The 9,939-nt window shown below is 40.5% G+C and overlaps 1 non-coding gene across 1 annotated transcript; it reads right to left on the bottom strand.

Annotated features, from left to right (window-relative positions):
- Positions 1 to 339: 339 nt before the first annotated feature.
- Positions 340 to 517, bottom strand: LOC133850002 (5.8S ribosomal RNA). Its single transcript, XR_009895562.1, has one exon. It is a non-coding gene; the product is annotated as a 5.8S ribosomal RNA (ribosomal RNA).
- Positions 518 to 9,939: the final 9,422 nt, after the last annotated feature.

Below are 9,939 nucleotides of genomic sequence, written 5' to 3'. Positions count from 1 at the left end.
ATAGACAATTCTCTGCCTATTTTGAAATATACTATCTTTTTTGAAGGTCCATAATATTCACAAAATTATTCTTTATATCATATTCGTTAATAAGAGGCAATTCTAGTTTATAAAATAATATATTTTATGCTAGACATTCCTCAGTATTATTTGAAATGAATAAAGAACATATAATTCTTCAAATTTCTCATGCAACAGAGTTTTAGTATTTTCATTTATTAATTCATATTATGAATATCTTAAGCGAGAACTTTTTAGATTCACACTTATATTATCCAATAATATACAATGTGCTTAAAATTCCGAAAAATTTTAAACAACTTATTTAGCATAGTCTTACAACCCTCAACCATATGTAGTCCAAGCAGCACTAAAAATTAATTAAAGTACATAACAGCATGGACTGCGATATGCGTTCAAAATGTCGATGTTCATGTGTCCTGCAGTTCACACGATGACGCACAGTTTGCTGCGTTCTTCATCGACCCATGAGCCGAGTGATCCACCGCTTAGAGTGATACAATTTTTTTTTTATTTCATTACGTCAACAATATTTTTATTGAAAGAAATTAAAAATACACCATTTTACTGGCATATATCAATTCCTTCAATAAATTTTTTTTTTATACCTAAATAAATGTTGCGAAATGTCTTAGTTTTACATAATCGATAATAATAAGATATATGAATTAAGCCGCAGGCTCCACTCCTGGTGGTGCCCTTCCGTCAATTCCTTTAAGTTTCAGCTTTGCAACCATACTTCCCCCGGAGCCCAAAAGCTTTGGTTTCCCGGGAAGCGACTGAGAGAGCCATAAAAGCCCAATTGCTAGCTGGTATCGTTTATGGTTAGAACTAGGGCGGTATCTGATCGCCTTCGAACCTCTAACTTTCGTTCTTGATTAATGAAAACATCTTTGGCAAATGCTTTCGCTTAAGTTAGTCTTACGACGGTCCAAGAATTTCACCTCTCGCGTCGTAATACTAATGCCCCCAAACTGCTTCTATTAATCATTACCTCTTGATCTGAAAACCAATGAAAGCAGAACAGAGGTCTTATTTCATTATCCCATGCATAGAATATTCAGGCATTTGAAGCCTGCTTTAAGCACTCTAATTTGTTCAAAGTAATTGTACCGGCCCACAATAACACTCGATGAAGAGCACTAATGCAGATTTTTAAATAGGAGGAACATATAAAAAAGTACAAGTACCTAATTATATATAAGACCTCCACTTGTAATACGCTTACATACATAAAGGTATAGTACTAACTACAATTGTAAGTTGCACTACCCGTATGAAGCACAAGTTCAACTACGAACGTTTTAACCGCAACAACTTTAATATACGCTATTGGGCTGGAATTACCGCGGCTGCTGGCACCAGACTTGCCCTCCAATAGGTTCTTGTTAAAGGATTTAAAGTGTACTCATTCCAATTACAGGGCCTCGGATATGAGTCCTGTATTGTTATTTTTCGTCACTACCTCCCCGAGCTGGCAGTGGGTAATTTACGCGCCTGCTGCCTTCCTTAGATGTGGTAGCCGTTTCTCAGGCTCCCTCTCCGGAATCGAACCCTGATTCCCCGTTACCCGTTGCAACCATGGTAGTCCTAGATACTACCATCAAAAGTTGATAGGACAGACATTTGAAAGATCTGTCGTCGGTACGAGACCATACGATCTGCATGTTATCTAGAGTTCAACCAGTGTAGCGATCTTGCGATCGCTTGGTTTTAGCCTAATAAAAGCACACGTTCCAGAAGGTCCGTGTTTTAATTGCATGTATTACCTCTAGAATTACCACAGTTATCCAAGTAACTGTTAACGATCTAAGGAACCATAACTGATATAATGAGCCTTTTGCGGTTTCACTATTAATTCGTGTGTACTTAGACATGCATGGCTTAATCTTTGAGACAAGCATGTAACTACTGGCAGGATCAACCAGAATAATGTTCATTTCATTATGTAAATAATATTTAAAATATAATTACATAAATCTTCAAATATGTAAAATACATGACAACTCACAAATATTTTTGAATAACAAACGATAATATTCAATAATTGTATATATATATATGTTATACTTGACATGTACTATACGAATGTGGCCACAATTAGATAGCATTCACGTTCGCTAGTTATAATTCACAATTGTTTATATAAATATATATACTTATATATAAAATATATATGCATATAATCGTTCAAAAATATCATTTTATTTCAACTTACTAAATATATTATATCACACATGCATATTTATAATTTAAATTCAATTAATTGAATAAAAAATTATTTTATTTTGATGACAAATTGATAATTTTATCTAATTTTGCATTTACGTGTAGACAATATTATATTAGTAAAAACCTCTGTCCACAATAAATAATTTTTATAGTGTCCTTTGAGGGTTTTCAATTATTCACAAAATATTAATTCTTTAGCTACGAAAACACCTTTGGAAGAAGACATTTAATTCGTCATATGCTTATATAATAATAGTTATTATATAAACATATAAACGTCGGATGAGACTTTTTGTAATAACATAATTATTACCTATTATGCAAACTGAAATATATGCATCCAATACATATATATACGTGATGGGCACACACTGCTCACCATGTATAGGTTTTGTACCAACGAGGGTCCTACACCTTTGGTCTTCGGAGATCGCCTCGCTAGTAGCTGAGAAGAGACGGTTGCGACGAGTATGGTTCCTATCCAGAAATCCTAGAGATAAAAGGGTATTTAACAGAGCCGCAAAGCAGCTTAAGGATAAGCTCCTAAAGCTCAGGCAGAGCTCGTTTGAGGAGTTCCTGGCCAATGTTGAGCCTGGAGACCCACAGCACAACCTTTGGCAGGTCACTCGTCACATAAAACGACATACTAAGAGAGTTGCTCCAGTCCAGCGTGCTAGTGGCGCCTGGTGCCGCACAGAGCAAGAAAGAGCTGAAGCTTTTGTGGAGCACCTCAGCGAAGCCTTCAAGCCGATAATAAGATGCACCGACCTGGATATCTCAGCTACGCATCGTGCCCTACAACTATTAGATGAAAACACCAACAACAACCAAGAAAAGCTAGCTATGGTCTCGGTGGATGAGGTCAAACTTGAGATCGAGGGACTCAAGACGAATAAATCGCCGGGCGCTGATGGCATTGAAGCACTGGCTGTTGCTTCTTCCCTCCCCTGCCTACAACTCCTCGCCAACATATAAAGCAGGTGCTTTCACCTAGGACATTTTCCAACCATCTGGAAACGAGCAGAGGTTATTCTTATACCTAAACCTGGCAAACCTGAAGCCAATCTTGGCTCTTATCGTCCGATAAGTTTGCTGTCGATACTCTCAAAATACTCGAAAGAGTATTTTTCGCAGAGTATTGCCAGTGCTGGAAGAATCTGGGTTGATTCCGGATCACCAGTTTGGCTTCAGGCGTTCTCACTCCACCCCGGAACAATGCCACCGTTTAGTCAGAGTGATATTGAACGCATTCGAGGAGAAGAACTACTGCTGCGCCGTAATGCTTGACGTGAAGCAAGCTTTCGACAGAGTCTGGCACCCAGGGCTACTGCTTAAGCTTAAGAGAAACCTGCCTCAACCCCATTACGCATTTCTGCAATCTTACCTCGACAACAGAAGCTTTTATGTCAGATGCGGAGATGCGCGATCTACCACAAAAGGTATCGAAGCCGGTGTACCACAAGGCAGCGTCCTAGGCCCTCTATTGTACACGTTGTACACAGCGGACATGCCGACACTTTTCAACGAGAACCTATTGGTTGCCACATACACCGATGACACAGCCTTCCTTGCCACAGCACGAACCCCACAGGATGCGTCGGAAATTATACAAAATCAGCTAAACACCATCGAGCCCTGGCTAAGGAGGTGGAACATCTCGGTAAACCCTGAAAAGTCCACGCAAACCACATTTGCACTCCGCAACGGCAATTGCCCGCCTGTCAGTCTTAATGGGGATAATATTCCAGAAAATCCCACGCCCAAATACCTGGGTATGACGCTCGACAGGCGGTTAACATGGCGCACACACATCCTAAGGAAGAGAAAGCAGGCTAAAGAGAGGCTGAAGCAATTCCAATGGCTCATTGGAAGACGCTCGAAGCTTAAAAGCAAACTTAAACTGCTCGTCTACAAAACCATCATTAAGCCAATCTGGACTTATGGCATCCAGCTGTGGGCACTGCCTGCAAATCAAACTGCAGGAACATCCAAAGGCTGCAGAACAAGGCTCTGAGAATGGTCTCGAACGCTCATCCTTACCATGACAACAGCACCATCCACGAGGTACTCAGGGCTCCCTGGGTAAAAGATGAAATTCGAAAAGTGAGCACAAATTACATCAACAGGCTCCATAACCACCCAAACACATTGGCCATCAACATCTTGGACAACAGCCAAACCGTCAGAAGACTTAAAAGAAAACACCCCTCGACCTGCCCATGGAGGATGATGATTAGCCCTCCAGAACCCTACCAACCATCTCTTGTGAGAATTTAATCGACAAGGCTGCCTCAAAAATTTAATTATTGTCCGTACAGACAGATTTTAAATAAATAATTATTGACGAAAAAAAAAAAAAAAATTTATAGGTTTTGTGACACGTTTTCTACAATGCTTTTATTTTATTTAGTATTGCCATCCAACGTATCTTTTTGTTGCACTAATTTAATAATACAACAGCAAAACTTCATTATTTTTAACTTGTATAATCATATTGCCTTCTATATGATTATTTTCATATATTATTTATATATGACATGCCGGCAAGACTCACTCCATATACATAGTCATATATATTTCACTTGTGAAATATTTCTCATATGACATGCCTGCTCGACATCACCACCCCTATAAAAAGGTTTTGTGACACGTTTTCTGCAATGCTTTTATTTTATTTAGTATTACCATCTAACGTATCTTTTTGTTGCACTAATTTAATACTACAACAGTAAAACTTCATTATTTTTAACTTTTTTAATCATATTGCCTTCTATATGATTATTTTCATATATTATTTATATATGACTTATGCCGGCAAGACTCACTCCATATACATTGTCATATATATTTCACTTGTGAAATTTTTCTCATATGACATGCCTGCCCGACCTCACCACCCCTATAGAGGTTTTGTGACACGTTTTCTGCAATGCTTTTATTTTATTTAGTATTATTGAAACTCTATGTGTTCGATTCATTGCGTACGTATATCGATTATTGTAATACTAACCGATTGTAACGATAACTTAACGATGTCAGTCGCAAATAAAATTTCGTAGATAGCAGACGTGCTCGGCGATCTTTTTCTTTCAATACATACACACACACCCAGCCAAACGTAACTTCTACAGGTTATGGGCCCAGGCGCGCGGTGCTTTTGTGTATGTATACGAAAAGTTGGACTTGTTAACGAACAAGGGACGCGACCGAAAGTAAATTTTAATACGATTAAAATGAATTCCCTATACCAAATTGAGAAACTCGAAGAAAAGAATTACGATTCTTGGTGCATTCACATGCGGTGTGTTTTGGTACATGCGGAATTGTGGCAGCTGGCATCGGGTGCTCTGAAGCTCGAGGATGCTAGCGAAGGATTTGATTGGCATGGCAAAGACAGTAAGGCCTTGGCCATGATCACACTAAGTGTGAAAACATCACAGTTGAGCTATATAAAGAACTGTACAACGTCGTTTGCTGCTTGGACAAAACTTAAAGAAGTGCATCTGCCTAGTGGACCAGTACGGAAGGTCGCACTGTACAAGAAGTTGTTGGGACTTAAGATGTCAGAATGTGGAGATGTCAATGGATACTTGCAGACATTTGGAGAAGTGCTTGATCAACTTGCAGGAGTTGGGATACAGATTGGTGACGAGCTACGAGCAATCATTCTGCTTTCCAGTCTTCCAAGAAATTATGAGAATTTCGTGGTGGCGATCGAAACGCGCGACGAATTGCCAAGTTATGAAATTCTATGCATAAAAGTGAAGGAAGAAGTAGAGCGCAAAGCGCAGGCAGAACCGCAAAGCAACAACGAAAAGGCATTCACCGTTACAAATAAGAACAACGGTATAAAGAGGAATTCGACGAAAAACGTAGTTTGCTTTAAGTGTGGCAAGCGTGGTCACAAGAAAGCAGAATGTCGAAGCGAATGCGTGCAAAAAAAGACGAAGGAAAGCACGAGCAAAGAAGACAATAAAAATTGTAGTTTGCTATGTGCAGCTGACGCTCATTTTTTTGAACGATCAAAGTGGTGCGTAGACAGCGGAGCAACAAGCCATATGTGTTGCGAAAAGAGCATGTTCACAAAGTTGGAAGAGCACTCCGAGAGGATAGGTCTAGCTGGTGACGGTTTCCTAATTCCAAAAGGAATAGGTCAAGTAAAGCTGAAGACAGATCGATATACGATTGTTATGAACAACGTATTGTATGTGAAAGAGATGAAGGGAAATTTCATGTCGGTTAGTCAAACTGTGGCTAATGGCAATGTAGTACATTTTGGTGAACATCAGGCGAAGATCATACAGAAAGGAGAGTGCATCTTGCTCGTAAAGAAAGTTGGCAGCTTATACGTTTTTGAAGGCAAAACAAGCAAGTGTTTTTGCGCTGGCAAAAATGATGGATCTTTATGGCACAAGCGGTACGGTCATCTCAATTATCGTAGCTTGGAGGATCTAGAGAAAAACCACATGGTGCGTGGACTGGAAGGAACAAGCTTCACATCCAATGGGTCATGTGAAACATGCATGCTGAGTAAAATACATACTCAGAAGTTCCCTAAGTCATCTGAACAGAGGGCGAGTGAACTATTGGAACTAGTTCACACTGATGTTTGCGGGCCATTCGATACACAATCGATAGGCGGCAATCGATACTTCTTGACGTTCATCGATGACAAGTCACGGCGCATGTTTGTGTACTTCATCAAAGGCAATGACGAAGTGTTCACGAAGTTCGTTGAATTCAAACAACTTGTTGAACGGCAAACTGGCAAGAATATAAAATGCATTCGCAGCGACAACGGCCGCGAGTATGTAAACAAAGTTTTTGACGAGTACTTGAAGGCGAATGGCATAGCACGGCAACTGACGGTGCCGTACACACCGCAGCAGAACGGATTTGCGGAGAGGGCAAATCGGACATTAGTTGAGATGTCACGATGCTTGCTGGTACAATCTGGAATGAAGATTTCACTGTGGGGAGAGGCAGTATACACAGCGGTGCATTTGCGAAATCGTTCACCAACTAGCGCACTGAAGAACATGACGCCAATGGAAGCGTGGAATGGTAAAAAACCTTCAATTTCACATTTGAAAGTTTTTGGTTCTTTTGCAGTAGCTTTGGAGAAAGGCCACAGAGGATCAGATCGCTGATGGCGATGGTGTAGACGACGAGGCTAACGTCGGCATAAAAAACGGCAACGGCTCAGACGACGAGGCTAACGTCGGCATAAAAAATAGCAACGGCTCAGACGACGAAGCTAACGTCGGCATAAAAAATAGTGATGGCAGCGATGAGTTCCTCAGCGCAGAGGAAGACGTGCGTGTAGGTCCTGGACGGCCAAGGATAGTTCGCACGGGCATGCGTGGGCGACCTCGTAAGCAGTTTAATCTACTTGGAGCTGCGACTGCTGGCGAGATCACCATCCCCGAAACCTACGAGGAGGCCATTGGAGGAGCTGATGCATTGCTTTGGCGTGAGGCCATGGATAAAGAGCACAAGTCACTGTTGGTAAACAAAACCTGGGAAGTGGCGGAGTTGCCAGAAGGGCAGCGAGCGATCAACTGTAAATGGGTGTATACCGTTAAAAGAGGACCAAGTGGTGAAGTAGAGCGCTACAAAGCAAGGCTGGTGGCAAAAGGTTGCTCACAGCAGTATGGCGTTAATTATAACGAGACATTCTCGCCTGTTTGTAGATTAGAGAGTATGCGGATTGTTTTAGCTCTGGCTGCAGAGTTAAAGTTGCATTTACATCAGATGGATGTTTGCACGGCGTACCTCAACAGCACTTTAACGGATACAGTTTACATGAAAAGACCTGAAGGATACCCCGGTCAATGCGATTCCAAGCAAGTTTTACGTCTAAAGAAGGCCATATATGGCTTAAAACAATCTGGAAGGGAGTGGAACTCCAAGCTGGATGGAGTCTTAACAGGAATTGGTTTCATCTCTTGTGACAACGAACCATGTCTATACAAGAAGAATAACGGAGAACATCTAACGTTAATATTGGTGTACGTAGATGATTTGATTATTGCATGCCAGGATATAGATGAGTTGAAAGCAATCAAGACCAAGATCTCAGAGGCGTTCGAGTGTGTGGACAAGGGTCCATTGCATCAATTTCTTGGAATGGAGATCGGCAGAAAAGGTGAATTAGGCGAAATCACCCTAAGTCAGACGCAGTATATTCAGGAGTTGCTGAAGCGACATAGAATAGAGAGCTGCAGGTCTACAGCAACGCCTTTACAGGCTGGGCACCAGGTAGCTTGCGATAGTAAGGACTGTCGTAGAGTGGATGCCAAGGAGTATCAATCAATCATCGGTGAGCTGATGTGGGTAGCATTGACTACAAGGCCGGACATTTTGCATTCTGTAGCAAAGTTGGCACAACGCAATCAGGATCCACATAGCGAACACATGGCAGGTGTTAATCACGTTTTAAGATACCTGGCATCAACAAGTGAGTTAAAGCTTCATTATAAGAAGTGCGAGCAGGCGCTTGTTGGATACGTTGACGCCGACTGGGAGGTGATCACTCGGATAGACGTTCGTATACCGGATACGTGTTCTATCTGGCCGGAGGAGCGATTTCATGGAAATCCGAGAAGCAGCACAGCGTGGCACTCAGCAGCCCTGAATACATGGCTTTGTCAGCCGCTTGCAAGGAAGCAGTTGCATTGAAGCGACTATTTATAGAGATTGGCTGCGGTGATGAAAGCACTCCAACCTTTTGTATGGAACAACTTGAGTGTACAGCAATTGGCGAAGAATCCAGTCCATCATGCTAGGACTAAGCATATTGATATTCGCCACCACTTCGTAAGAGACGTCGTTAAGGAAGGGCATGTCACTTTGAAATACGTTTCTACAGATTTGATGATTGCCGACATTTTAACCAAGAATCTGCAGAAACTCAAACATACAGAATTTACTAATAAAATGAATTTGAAGTAAATAGTATTTGTAAACGTGCTCGCAATGAGGAAGGGTATTGAAACTCTATGTGTTCGATTCATTGCGTACGTATATCGATTATTGTAATACTAACCGATTGTAACGATAACTTAACGATGTCAGTCGCAAATAAAATTTCGTAGATAGCAGACGTGCTCGGCGATCTTTTTCTTTCAATACATACACACACACCCAGCCAAACGTAACTTCTACAAGTATTACCATCTAACGTATCTTTTTGTTGCACTAATTTAATAATACAACATTAAAACTTCATTATTTTTAACTTTTTTAATCATATTGCCTTCTATATGATTATATTCATATATTATTTATATATGACTTATGCCGGCAAGACTCACTCCATATACATAGTCATATATATTTCACTTGTGAAATTTTTCTCATATGACATGCCTGCCCGACCTCACCACCCCTATAAAGGTTTTGTGACACGTTTTCTGCAATGCTTTTATTTTATTTAGTATTACCATCTAACGTATCTTTTTGTTGCACTAATTTAATAATACAACAGTAAAACTTCATTATTTTTAACTTTTTTAATCATATTGCCTTCTATATGATTATTTTCATATATTATTTATATATGACATGCCGGCAAGACTCACTCCATATACATAGTCACATATATTTCACTTGTGAAATTTTTCTCTTATGACATGGCTGCCCGACCTCACCACCCCTATATAGGTTTTGTGACACGTTTTCTAC

This window comes from Drosophila sulfurigaster, unplaced genomic scaffold, assembly GCF_023558435.1.
Source record: "Drosophila sulfurigaster albostrigata strain 15112-1811.04 unplaced genomic scaffold, ASM2355843v2 ctg79_pilon, whole genome shotgun sequence".
Taxonomy (NCBI): Eukaryota; Metazoa; Arthropoda; class Insecta; order Diptera; family Drosophilidae; genus Drosophila; species Drosophila sulfurigaster.
This window is presented reverse-complemented; position numbering and strand designations above follow the sequence as displayed.